Here is a 15,024-nt window from a genome sequence, read left to right on the forward strand (position 1 = left end):
AGACAAGTCATATGTTGTTTTTTGAAATGAATCCAAACCAAAGCCCAACCCCTGTGACTACCCCAGGATTTTAGAGTAAGTTATAACACACAATTATATCGTAATGCAAAGGCTTAGAAAAGGCAGAGAGGCAGATTTGCACTGCAGCTGTAATGGGCTTCTGCAACCTGTCTTTAGTGAAGATGAGGTCCCTGGTGACAGGTTCCCTATAAAAATTCTTTGGAATTTAACTGTGATATTGAAAGGAGAGTTGAGAATAGCGCTTTGTAACCATAGTTTATTTGGCTGAGCATATCTATAAAAGCTTTAATAACTTTCGTCATATGGCTATAGCAAACATTGCGTGACAATTATATGTGTGAGGCAGGTTTTAGTGATAGATAAAATTACCTCACATCTAAAATAGTCTTAATGTGGATTTCAACAGTTATTTCTTGTAGCCTTTTTATTCCTCTTCTCATTCACTCCTAACTTTGGTTTTCTGCATGGGCATTTTGTGGTAGCATGCACATTTTGGTTCTTCATGTGTTGTTGTATGGTACCTCATTGGACTTTCTATGTGTCGTCTCTAAATAGCAGTGTTTGGTCGAAACCATCCAGAACTGATATTTGTGGGCAATCACTGTTAGGGTCCGTTTCTTCTACATTGGTTTGGAAATTACTTATCACATCTTAATGGTAATTTTATATGCTCTGTGTAAATAATTGTGAGACCAAAGGAAAATCAGATACCGATAGGTTTGTCATATTTTAACTGGAAGAATGTCATACGACAGTATTAAAAGAAACTTGAGTCAAATAGGAACCATAGTTCTCCATACATTTCATTTCACTAAGGTGCCATCTGATACTATAATCCTATATAGCAAACTTAAATTTTATGTTGAATATGATTTTTATTAAGGTTTTTTAAGGTTTGTCAATAGATATGTGCATCCCCCACTAGGACCTGACCTTTGTTTGTGGGCCTGGAGGCCTTGGGCACGCTGTGGTCACGGTGCTTGGTATGGGTACCGGAGGGCTGACCTACAGCCTGGCAGGTCGCCAGCGGGTGGTGTGTGCAAGAAATATGGAGGGAGAGGCTGATGCAATGGGTTTCCCCCAAGGGCAACCCCCGAGGTGTCTGTAGGATGAATCCCTGGGGGAAGAATGGGAAGCCCATAGTGGTAAGCAGCCTTATCCAGGGATTAAACGGAGGCAGCGTTGTGCAAATCAATTTACAGTTCTTTAACAGCAGGCAACGGGCAAAGGATAACAGCAGAGAAACTCCTGTTTTATTGCCCCGCCTTATCTTAATTGAGTCTCACTACACTCACCGGCCACTTGATTAGGTACACCTGTCCAACTGCTCGTTAACACTTAATTTCTAATCAGCCAATCACATGGCGGCAACTCAGTGCATTTAGGCATGTAGACATGGTCAAGACAATCTCCTGCAGTTCAAACCGAGCATCAGTATGGGGAAGAAAGGTGATTTGAGTGCCTTTGAACGTGGCATGGTTGTTGGTGCCAGAAGGGCTGGTCTGAGTATTTCAGAAACTGCTGATCTACTGGGATTTGCACACACAACCATCTCTAGGGTTTACAGAGAAAAAACATCCAGTGAGCGGCAGTTCTGTGGGCGGAAATGCCTTGTTGATGCCAGAAGTCAGAGGAGAATGGGCAGACTAGTTCGAGCAACAGTGACTCAAATCGCCACCCGTTACAACCAAGGTAGGCAGAAGAGCATCTCTGAACGCACAGTACATCGAACTTTGAGGCAAATGGGCTACAGCAGCAGAAGACCACACCGGGTGCCACTCCTTTCAGATAAGAACAGGAAACTGAGGCTACAATTTGCACAAGCTCATCGAAATTGGACAGTAGAAGATTGGAAAAACGTTGCCTGGTCTGATGAGTCTCGATTTCTGCTGCAACATTCGGATGGTAGGGTCAGAATTTGGCGTCAACAACATGAAAGCATGGATCCATTCTGCCTTGTATCAATGTTTCAGGCTGGTGGTGGTGGTGTCATGGTGTGGGGAATATTTTCTTGGCACTCTTTGGGCCCCTTGGTACCAATTGAGCATCGTTGCAACGCCACAGCCTACCTGAGTATTGTTGCTGACCATGTCCATCCCTTTATGACCACAATGTACCCAACATCTGATGGCTACTTTCAGCAGGATAATGCGCCATGTCATAAAGCTGGAATCATCTCAGACTGGTTTCTTGAACATGACAATGAGTTCACTGTACTCAAATAGCCTCCACAGTCACCAGATCTCAATCCAATAGAGCATCTTTGGGATGTGGTGGAACGGGAGATTCGCATCATGGATGTGCAGCCGAAAAATCTGCAGCGACTGTGTGATGCCATCATGTCAATATGGACCAAAATCTCTGAGGAATGCTTCCACCACCTTGTTGAATCTATGCCATGAAGAATTGAGGCAGTTCTGAAGGCAAAAGGGGGTCCAACCCGTTACTAGCATGGTGTACCTAATAAAGTGGCCGGTGAGTGTATATTATAAAGTTTATTGTGTTAGATGCAGACATTGATAAGGGTTTTCTTATATGGGGCCAAACACAAAGTTTGCAGCTGGGCCCATTACAGTCTTGTTACGCCTCTGACAGTGGATAAGATTTTACATATCTGATCCACTTAATATGAGATAAAAACCGTACTGTGAAGTTACCTACTCACTGCGTTTGTAACCAGAGAGCGTCAGTTAATGCTTGAAAATTTCTATGCTGATTTTACTATTTTTTTAATGCGCGTTTAAATCTCAGCATGCTCTACTTTTGCAAGTCACGCGCGGGAAAAACGCACCATACAAGTGCAACACCCTCGCCGATGCAAGGCAGAGGGGTTGTTGCAAACATGTCCCACCATGTAGCATACAGCCTATGAATGGTCTGATCAGCCCCACGAGACGAGCATTTCAGCGGTAGAGTCTGCCTGGTAAGGCAGGAGTTAATTGCTTTATGTGATGTAATATGTGTCATCCAATCACATGTGTCTATACTCTGTTTCTGTGAGCTGAGATGTTATTGGAGGAGTAGCCACCACCTGACCAAAGGGGGTTACAAAGCCCCTGGTCAGGAAACTTCTAGTAGTCAGTTCTCTCTCAGAGGAGAGTGCAGTTAGCTGAGGAAGAGCTCAGTCAGACTCTGAAGAGTGAGTGCAGCCAGCACACCAGACCAGAGCAGGAGAGCTCAGCTCCCTGCCTGAAGAGTGAAGTGAGTTAGTCATTGAGAGGAAAGGGATATCATTCTACCTTCAAGGGTGATATCTGAAGCAACCCAGGACAAGCTGAAGCATCCTACTAGGACACAGCTACCTCCCAGCCTGCCCTTTGCATCCAGGCTAGTGTTCTACTCCTGTGGCTCCCTCCAACTGCATCTCCAGCATTCTACCTTTTGTCAAGGCACGTTGCTACTGTTCCTGTCTGGTCCCTGCTACTACGGCTGTCACCATCAAGGGCACCCTGTCCATCACACAGAGACTCATACTCCAGACACTAAAGGGTTGCATCAGGGAGAACCGCTAAAGCAGCCTCTCCCTCATCATTTCTTGCCAACACCACCCTGCTGGAGACCTGCCAGGCTGTAGGACAGCCCTTCGGTTCCCCATACCAAGCACCGTGACACTAGCGTGCCTAGGCCGCAACCGCCAGCCACTCAGGTACTGCGGGCCCCGGCTGACTCCAGGCCCCAAGAAAAAGGCTCGGCCCCGGTGGGGGATGTTGCATAAGTCTATGGAGATGCATCAAAAACGCATCACACTCTGAGACACTTGCAAGTGCAATGCAAGTGCAATGCGTTTTTCACGCATCAATTGCCAAAGAAAAGATAGACCTCAGCCCTGAGTCCTTTTCATGCGCGTTATCTAGGCGTGAGAAACGCATTCAAGTTGCAATGAAAATGCATTAAAAATGCGCATGAAAAACTGAGACACTGAACAAACTCTTACTGGAAACTGATTGAACTCTGATGCAAAATGGCGGTTTTTCACTGACCAAACCCTGATCGCACCCTGATCAGACTCTGACGTGATCTGCAACACAAATGTGGAAGGGTCCCAAATCGACCTGACAGTTCCTCTTTAACAGGTTAAGCGCTGTGATTGATAGTTATGTATAATGTATATCAGTGTACATACTAGTGTCTCTATATTTGTAAACCTTTACAGCATTTACTGCTACTCATTAAACCTTCAGTGACATATTTACACAGCCATATATTACACATTTACTAGTACATACACTCATTTACACGCAATATGCATTTATATACATTATATACTCACATTTGGTGTCCTAACATCTGTCAGGCTGCTCTTCACTTGCCATATCTATTCACCCCCACTACTGAGGACAGGTTTGGAAGGGATCAGGAGCACCTACAGTATACCGGCTGCTGAGGAGGAGGGGTCACACACATTACATACAGGGACTCACATTCCTTGTGCATTGACTCCACCAGTACGTTTTGTCCTGACAGCAGGTACTGAGATTCCGAAGAAGCAGACTTTGGATTCTGCACATCTCCCATTTATTGTCTTCTACACTTGTTAGTTATAGGAAGGCTAAAGAACGAGCAGTAGCCACTAGTGTAATGCAGGAGGACACCAATGGACGGAGGTGCATTTAGCCATAACTGCAGTGAGAGGGTGGGGAAGAGCAGGGCAGGACTCATCTCTCAGAGCCGTACCGCCAGCTTCTCACAGGGCACCCACTGAAGTGGTCTATGAGATGTAGCGTTAGAGCAGCAGAACAGGGAGCTAAAGGTGCTCTGTTCCACTGCATCAACGGAAAGTTAGGAGCCGGCTCTCTGTACCGCTTCTTTCCAGCTCAGTGATTATAACAACCAGCTTGCTTGAGCCGGGGAAAGCTGGCTGTCACGATTCCACCCGCAATCCTCGGTATGGATCGCTGCCGCGGTCCCCGCTCCCCCAGCCCTCACTTAGCTCTCTAGGCTCCCAGCATGCAGGCCGCATACTTCTTCCCTGCAGTCGCGTGCTCCCGCCACTAGGGGGGCGCGCGCGGACTTCTCCTAGCCTTAAAGGGCCAGCGAACTCCTTATTGGCTCTGGCATTCCCGGCTCGGCTATATAGCCTGGTGACTCCCAGTGTCCCCTGACGGATCTTCATGTCCTGTTACTGAAGAGAAAGCCCGCTGTGTTCCTGAGCTTTTCCAGATGCCTCCATGTAATCTGTGATTCCCGTGTTCCTGTTGTGTTTCCCGTGTTCCTGTGGTGATTCCCGTATTCCTGCCAGCTGTCCTACCGAGGTCCTGCCAGCCGTCCTACCAAGGTCCTGCCAGCCGTCCTACCGAGGTCCTGCCATCCCGTGGTCCTGCCATCCCGTGGTCCTGCCAACCCGTGGTCCTGTCATCCTGTGGTCCTGGCATCCCCTGTTCCTGCCTTCCCGTGGTCTTGCCTTCCCATGGTCCCCGTGTCCCTGCCTTGGCTTCTGCTGCGGGCCTAGTCGCACCCGTGGAGCGACCTGGTGACTCCCCGTCTGCTCTGGCGAAGACCAGGAGTTAACTTAGACTCCGCTCCCGAGTTGCGGCTAAGGTTGTTATCCCCCGCGGTGGTCCAGGGAGTCCACTGACTATTCCCCTGAGATTGTGACACTGCCCAGCTCCCATCCCTCATACTGGAGTAGAAAAGATGCAAGATGGCTAATAGCCATTGGTAAACGACCCCCGCTGGGGAAGATTTTATCATTAGGCAGGATCTTATTCCAGTTTTTTGGAGTGTTTTAGGAGCCTGGGACACTGCAGAATAGTGATTCACATTGGGGCACATTTACTAAGGGCTATGCGCCAGTTTGCTGTTGGATTGCACGTTCTTTTAGGTGTAAACTGCTTGCACATGTATTTAAGAAGTGTCCGCGCCACATTTGTGTCATACACAACCTGTTTTGGGGTGCAGCTGTCTTCACACAACACAAATTTCTGCAAAATTCTGCAAATTTCTGCATTTCTGTCAGCCAAGCGCCAGATTTAATATGCAACATGTTAACAATGTCTAACATGTTAAAGGTGCATCAAAAGCAGTGCAGGGGATGCCAGATCCATGAATAAGGGGCACCAGAAATCGTGAATCTGGTGCCCTCTGCACTATACACAGGCAAACTGCACATAGTTCTTAGTGCACAGTTTTTAGTAAACTGTTTCACCTATGATTGAGTATGACCACATGCCTGGCAACTGAACCTCCCTGAAACTACCAATGGTATCACAGTAAGAAAAAAAGTATTTCTTTACATAATTAGATTGTAGCACAAAAAGCAGGTGGTTTAAATGGACCCTGTCATCAGGGACCTCATTTTCACTAAAGACAGGTTGCAGAAGCTTATTACACCTGCAGAGCAAACATGCCTTTCTGCCTTTTCTAAGCATTTGCATTACAATATAAGTGTGTTATAACTTACTCTTGCACCCTGGAGTAGTCCTGGGGTAGTCACAGGGGCTGGGCTTTGGTTTGGATGCATTTCAAAAAACATGTTGCTTGTCTGTGTTACTCACTCCTTAGATCTTAGCCACCACCTTTGTGCTCCTGTACAGCCCCACTTCCTGCTCCTTCTCAGAGGTCACAGCCTGGTCATCCTGACATCAGTGGGAGAGGGACAAGCTGTACAGGAGCACAAAGATGGAGGCACCCAGCAGCTCAGACAAGTCACATATTGTTTTTTGAAATGCATCCAAACCAAAGCCCAACCCCTGTGACTACCTGTTAGGGATTTTTATGCAGGGCCTCAACAGCCCTCTTGACTTTTGTAAGGTGAGTCCTAATTAACCCTTTGAGAGAGGATGAGATAGCTGCCGGCAGCGAGCTGACAGAGTAAATGCAAGACACAGTCGGTCTTCCGATGCACTCAAATCACACTGTTTATTTCAAACAGATACAGCTATAGAAATCAGCATTTGGGGTGTTGATAAGGACTTAGATTCTATTGGCCATTATGTTTTTGTACCAGCACATTCTGGGAAAAATGACTAGGCCTTGTTTACAGCCATGCTTATCTACACAATGGCTCCTAGAAGCTTCTTCATAACCAAAATAAATAACAAGAATACAGAGGCCCGAAGGACGGTAAGAAATGCCAAGGATATTGTGAAAAGGCAAACAACAGTTTAAATGAGAAAAATAGCTGAATTAAAACATTTAACTCTATAGCTTCTTAGAGGGAAGCATACCCCCCCCAAGGTGGCCGCTGTATCTAAGATGGCGGACAGTAGTCAAGATGGCGTCCGAAACCAGTGCGACCTCCTTAACACTACCCCAAGATTTTGTCAGGGTTCAAGGTAAGTTATAACACACAATTATATTGTAAAGCAAATGCTCACAAAAGGCAGAGAGGCAGTTTTGCACTGCAAGTGTCTGGGCTTTTACAATCTGTCTTTAGTGAAAATTAGGTCCCCACTGACAGGTTCCCTCTAAAGTCACTAAATAAAGCTCACTGATCTTAGCTGTTTTCCACCATGCCATGCTGCATTGTTGAATGATATTATAAAAGTATAATGACGTACTATTAAAGGGCTGTTTCTGGCATGCCTCTGTCTCTGGCCTTATTTTGAAGTCGTTTTGGCTTTCTGGAATGAAGTTGGATTTCATCCTGAGTAAAGCATTTGCTGAAAAAACTAATATCTCTCAAATATTGTGTCAGAACTCACAAATTGTACTGATGAGATCAGGTTTCAGGCTGAAAAACCACACCCAGAGCTGCCTGTGATTGACAGCTGCATTTCTGATCCTGGGAAAGCTGGGTGTGCCTCTGAACTCGTTTTGCCTGCAGCTGCGGTTTGAGTGATGGATGGCTGAGCCAGTCAGTGCTGGAGGCAGTGTCCATTACTACCTTATATTCTGCCCAGCCTCTTCATTGGGTGCTGGTTATTGCATTCTCCTGTGATCTCTAGTGCTCTTGCTATTGTGTTTCTGGCTATTCTGTGTACTGACTTCAGCTTTGCCTCCTGACCATTCTATTTGCTATACGAATCTGTACCTTTGCCGCCATCTTGGTTTTGACCCGGTTTGTTTGACTTCGCTTATCTGTCGGTATCTGTTGTTTGTCCCTCAGTATCGTTTATCTCCTAGTGTGACCCCACCTTCCTGTCTGTCTAGTGTCGGTTTCTGTTACCAATGTGAACACTGACCTATATCTGTATCCCGGTTACCTGTCCAGTCAACCATCCCGCAGCTGACAGACAAATTAAGTCTTCCCTGTAATCTTGTACAGTCACTCAGGGACCATCAGTTAGGTTCCTGATAGTGAGTCTGCCCTTACCAGGGAGGTTTATCTGCTTTAGGCAGGACCATAGCCCGCAGGGACGTCGCAGGGTGACTTCGCCACCACTTACCTAGTCTGACTGCTAGCGCCAAGCCTGGTTGTGGTTGCGCGATTGCTGGACAGATGCTGACATATTGGGCATAGAAAGGAATTCTACCACAGCAGTTGTACAGTAGACAGCCGCCACTAGGAGGACCTTTATGATTTGTAATTTCTTTTTAAGAGCTAGTCCATTCAGCAGGTAACATTCCCTTATAAAAATGGAAAAAAGATATAAAATGTAACATTTATTAGGTGTATTTAAAAAGAGGGAGGTCTTGTATCAATTAATGTCACCATTAGTGAACAAAACGCCACTCAATAAGATCTATGATCCCCTTCCCCTAGTGTCACACCTACAGAATGTGTCAGTATTGGTTAATATTTTTATATACATTCAAGACATTTCCTGGAATTTTTTAATTGTATTGCAAAAATAGCGCTCCCATACACTGAGACGAAGGAGGTGAATTCCAGAGGTTTTCAGCGCAGCAGTGACACCTAGTGGACATCGGGCGCACGACCTTAGAGAATCCCAGCAGAACCTGAATCAGCGTCGGAGAACGCACCGCTGGATCGCGACTGGACCGGCTTACACGCGGCTTACAAATCTAATATCGCTTTTCCAGATTTTCAGAATTTACTATTTTGGGGATAAATAAGACATTTTACATATTTAGCATCAAAACCCCCTATAAAATCAACCCATTTTCAAATCTGCACTCCTCAAACTATCAGAAACAGCTTTTAGGAAGATTGTTAACCCCTTGAGATCTTCATAGTAATTGAATCAAAATTGAGGTGAAATTTAGAACTTTTTTTTTAGGGCAGGAGTAGAAAAGCATCAATTCTGTACTGGATTTTTTACTTTTTTTTTTGTGTTCACCGTGAAGCCTAATATTCATGTTATCTTTATTCTATGGGTCGATATGATTACGGGGATACCAGACATGAATATTTTTTCCTACGTTTTACTAAATTTGTCAAATAAAACGATAATGTGGGAAAAATCTATCATTTTTGCATTGCCGTCTTCCAAGTGGCATAACATTGTTACTTTTTTGGTTACGGAGCTGGTTGATGGCTTGTTTTTTTGCGGGACATGTTGTTCTTTGCAACAGTATCATTCTGGAGTACATATGTTTTTGATCACTTTTTTTTGCATTTTTTTGTGGGATTGCATGGGTAAAAATCATAATTTTTGGAGGGTTTAAAACACTTCAACTGTTATGGACTGTTATTCTACGGGTTGTTACGGACGCGGTGATACTATATATGTGGGGTTTGTGTTATTATTTAGACTTTTTTTTTTGCGTTATATGTCTCTTTATATGTTATGAGGCTTATGGGCATTTTTATTGATTTCTTACTTTATTTTTTATTGAATAACCTTTTTTTTTTTTTTACTTTTTTACAGTTTCCATCATGGGACATGAACAAGCAATCATCTGCACATGCATAGGCTGACACTCTGCCTGTAAGATGATGTCAAAGACGCCATCTTACTGGCAGTTCTTACAGGCAACTCTGGGGTCCAGATCGGACCTCAGAGTTGCCATAGCAACGGCTCCGGGGGGGGGGGGTTGGGGGAAAAGACCCCCCCAAAGGCAAGTTAAATGCCTTGGTCGCACTGACCACAGCATTTAATGGATTAAACACCTGCGATCTGAGTCCACTTCGGGTGTTACACCGGGGTGCCGGCTATCAGTCACAGCGGGCACCCCATGTTTCCCGATGGCGTTTTGGTTCAGTTCTTGAGCTGAACCGGCATCGGCTCTGCGTCAGTCACTGCTCTGCTAAATCACTGCGGGAAGGGGTTAAAAACCCCTTACCTGTGTGTGACATATAGATACATATCTGTACATCACACGTCGGCTTCACGAACTGAGCCATCTCCTTACATGGTGGGAGTTTGCTGCATATTGCAGCAAACGCCCACCACTAATATTTGTGGTCGGTGCTGGCACCAATCACTAGTGTTAGCCTCTGGCAAAGCTCCACCATATTGGATATGATCGCTGCCCCTTATGAATTAATCAGGGAGTCTGCGATCGATTACCATGACAGTCTCAGATCATACAAAGACCCGAGTTTGTCTTATTTTAACTCATTCTTACAAATTAAGATTTGCACATTCTAATAAATGCTATGTAAAATTACCATATACTGCCATACTGCAGCATGGCAGTATATGGTAGGATCAATCAGACAATCTAGGGCTAAAGTACCCTGGGGGTCTGAAAATTAGTAAAACAAAAAATAAAAAAAGGTTTAAAAAATTTTAATTAAAACCTAAAAATTCAAATCACCTCCCTTTCCCTAGAACTGATAGAAATATCAATAAACAGTAGAAATCATAAACATGTTAGGTAATAACGGCTTTTCCTGATGTTTAACTCCGTATTGGAAAATAGCGCCCAAAGTCGAAATGACACATTTTTGTCATTTTGCAAAATATAAAAATGGATCAAAAGGCCGTACCGTCCTCATAATCGTAGCACTGAAAACATCATCAAAAGTCGCAAAAAATGATACCACACACAGCTTGTGACACCTAAGTATTAAAAAGTTATTAGCTCCATACGATTGTTACTGTCCAAACACTGTATTGAGACAAGTTCTGTGGAATCTGACCTTTGCCTGTTATGTAAGAACTCTGCCTGCCCTGACCTCTGCTTCTCTGTTGACTGTGCCATGATCTAATACTTTCATGACTGTGGTAATCAGAGCATCCACATCACTGCCATTTCACAGACTACTTTTGTGACTTGGTGGTTCCATAGTCTAGATCCTTAGGGTTAAAGGGTAAAAGCAAAGGAAATCCTTTAATATTACCACCATATTTTTTTACAACATTCACTTTGAAGCATAAAGATCGTGATACCTTTAAAGGGGTTTACGTATGAAAGAAAATTCAGTAATAAAGATCATTTTTACCCCCTCACTTTACAGTTTTTCTTAGTTTTATTGCTGTTTTAGCTCCTATCACTCCCTAGGCTGGTCAGTGTAAAATCCCAGGGTATGGGTGGGGCCTTTCTAAGCAAACACATCATGATCCCTCTAGTGCTGTATGAGATGCTGTGGTTAGATTAGCAGGGTCCAGCTTGAAATACACTTTCATTTAGCTTCTGAACATTCACTAGTATCTGACACATAGAAGGAGAGATGAGACAGATCAGAGATGAGATCATGAGATCATGAGATGCATATTACACATGACATTCCCAGCTCTGTTATAACAGCCATAACATACTGTCAGATCTGCTACATGCCCCCCTCCCCTGGATAAAGACCTTATCTGCCTGTAACTTGTAGCTTTACTCTCCTCACGGTTCTGTTTGCTGGCAGGAGGTCTGTGTGAGCTCGTCTTGAAATTCAAGGGTGTGGGAATGATGGTGAGGCAGTTGAATGATATACAGCAAATTATTCATTCTGAAGCTTATTTGCTTTCTAACTTTTATAGCAAAAACTCTTTAGTTCCACTCCCTACACATGGAATCATTTGATTTCTTGTATAATTTACTGCCCTACCACTGTCATTGAAGTGTATTATACAGTGGACTTTAAGACACAACAATCTATGAGGTTAAGAGAAAACCAGAAAGAAAAGACTGCATAAAAACAAGAACCTTTTGTCTTTTTCAATTATTTCAGTATTTCAGTTTACATCAAAGTTTTTATTTTCATTACTTCCATCTGTTAAATACAGAAAAGGTAACAAATATAATGAATCTATAAAAATTTCCATTGATTGCAAATGAATTTTTTTAAGTCTTACATTATCCATTTGTCACCCTTCTGTTACACTTCTGTTATTGTGGTGGAAATAATTATGAAGGCTGCTGCATTGGTAAAATAAAATAATGGAAGCATGATAGCAGGTAGGTTTTATTTTGCAGATGGATATTTAATAGTATCCATCATTCCAACAGGCTGTTTTTTTTTTTTTTTTAAATCTAAAAAAACTGAATATAATCAGATGTTAACTGAAAAAATGTCTATTATCTTAAAGGCTTTGTCCCAAGTTTTGAAGCCATCCACTATCCATAGCATAGGGTATAGCAAGGTGATCGTGGGGGTCCAACTGCTAGGACCTCGAATGATCACAAGACCCCACGCAATTCGATGTATTTGGGTCCCGTTCTCACTAATAGCACTAATAGCACTTGGCTATCACCAGCACTCCCATAGAATTAGATGGAGCGGCAAGATACTATGGGGCGCATTTACTAAGGCCCTTGCGCCAGTTTTCCGTTTGACTTTGCACATTCTTTTAGGTGCAAACTGCTTGCATGCGTGGTTTCCTTAGGCGTATGGCCCTCACGGTGACTGAGCCATTAAAGGCGCATAGCAGAAGAGCATTGTACAGTGCTCTCTCTTCTGGTGTCTGAGGTTATACATGAGGACGCCCTCCTGGCATGGACTCCAGCAGGCGGCTTGGTGCATTCTGAGGTAAATCTTTCACGGTGCCGTGATCACCATGGATGTTGGTGTTAAATACAGATCTCTAACTAGATCAGGGATTTAGAAGCTGGGGCCTAGGCTGAATGTGAAGAACAGCATAAAGAGCTCTAAATCCTGACTGAAATCTTCTCCTCAGCATCTAGTCACAACCAAGTCCTGCCTCTGGATCAGAGGTTGGACTTGGAAGACACCTCCGAAGATTCTAGAATCTAGAGGCTTCCCAAGGAAGCCTGGCCGAGGGAAGGTCATGTGACCAAAACTCCTGCACCTGTACAGTTATGCCAGTAGGTGGCAGCATAAAGCAAGCATTAGCTGAATCACATAATACATTTGACAATTCCTCAAGCACCTGACAACTATATCATGCAGTAGCTGGGGTGAGGTACTGGGCCACTACAGATACTCAGCAGCAATAACGGGACTGCTGGCCCGCAGATCACTGGAGGCCTGTTCTAGTGATGGTGGGGGTCCCAGTAGCTAGACCTCCACCTGCAAATGCTTTCACAAATATAAAAGTATCAGTTAAAATAGCAAATTGATTTAAAATGAAAACAAATACAGTTGTGACCTCAGCCCTGCTCTGTAAACCTCTGAATCTGTGACACATTACTTATGGGAAAAAGTTATGAACATAGCATCAATATTGCCTTGTTGTGTGGTATCCCTGGTAAAGCCCTAGATCAGGGGTGTCACTACAATAGTAGCAGCTGCTATAGGGCCCGCAGTGTTAGGGGGCCCAGCATCCGCCCTGGCACACAAAAGAATGGAGGATGTGCACCATTATATACATATTAGTGGGTACTATATGGGGTAGGGGGTCCTATTCAAAAGTCTGCAATGGGGACCTGCCTCTTCTTGTTTTGCCCTTGACCTAGATGATGGGAGGCTTTTATGTACAATTGTGGCAGATAAATGAGATATGTTTAGTATTTTCAAATACCACATATACTGTATATACTATATAAGCCGAGATGCCTAATTTTAACACATAAAAAACAGGAAAACCTATTGAATCCAGTATAAGCCTAGGGTGGGAAATGCATTAGTCACAGCCAGTATAAAACTGACTAGCCCATATCCCCCAGTATATAACCTGACAGCCCCTGCCCCCCCTGTATATAGCCTGCCATTCCCTGCCCCCCACTATATAGCCTGCCAGCCCCTGCAGTATGTAGCCAACCCCCCTCCTACCACCCCCCCCCCCTCAGTATACAGCCGCCCAGCCCCTCAGTCCTCATCTTTCCGAAGCCCCCTGAAGGTCCTCTTCTTGCTTCAGATGCTCCGGTGCCTCTTTGGGTCCTTCCGCTCTTCTTCGGCTCCTCACGCACAGCAGGCGCACACAATGTCGTCAGATGCTTGCCGACATCATTGTTTGTGAGCTGCCAGCATTGCGAGGGGAGCCGAACGACTTGAAGAGAAACAAAAGGACCAAAGAGGACCCGAAGAGGAACCAGAGCATCGGAAGCAAACTGTGGAGGGTGCCGGAAAGGTGAGTACAGTGTTAATTTTTATTATTTACTCAAGTATGAGCAAAGTTAGGGTTTTTCAGCTTATACTCGAGTATATTTGGTAATTATAGTCATTTTAAGTTTAGGTCTGTCATTTGGCATTTCTTACATACATCCAAAGGGCAGGCTAGTATGTATGTACATGCAAATAAGGCAGCACTTTGTATATGTTAGCATTCAAGTAAATATTATCAGGCTGCATGTAATTTCTGATTTAGCTTGTTTGCTATTCTCAGCAGGTTTTGCTAGAAAATAAGCAAATTTGTTGGCAAAACTATTCTTGGGATATGGACATGTGAGGTCTCATGCATAGAAGTTTGTGAAAGTCTGTTTCATCACTTCCACAGGTAGCCTAGAGCAGCTGTCTCCCACAGAAACATAAATGGTCCACTGGTCAACCAGAAACACTTACAGGTCCCTGTGTGATAGTTGTCCCAGAATACAGAACTTTACTGGGGCAGATGAGTCTATGTAGTGGGAAAATACATTTGGGCTGGAAAAACAGCCAGTGCTATCTGCGGCTTTTACCCCCCCCCCCCCCCTTTTATGGGCTTTTTACCATGTGGAAGAGGTGTGTTTAAATGTCATCCAGCCAAGCTTGTCTTTAAAGGACATCTACCACCACATTTAGGGGTGGTAGACTTTCCCCAAACGTATGCGCGTTACCCTTAGGGGTGATGTGGGACTCCTGCAGGCATTCTCCTGGCCATCTTCTATACCGAAATATGCAGTTAT

Source organism: Engystomops pustulosus, chromosome 2 (genome assembly GCF_040894005.1).
Source record: "Engystomops pustulosus chromosome 2, aEngPut4.maternal, whole genome shotgun sequence".
In the NCBI taxonomy this organism is placed as follows: Eukaryota; Metazoa; Chordata; class Amphibia; order Anura; family Leptodactylidae; genus Engystomops; species Engystomops pustulosus.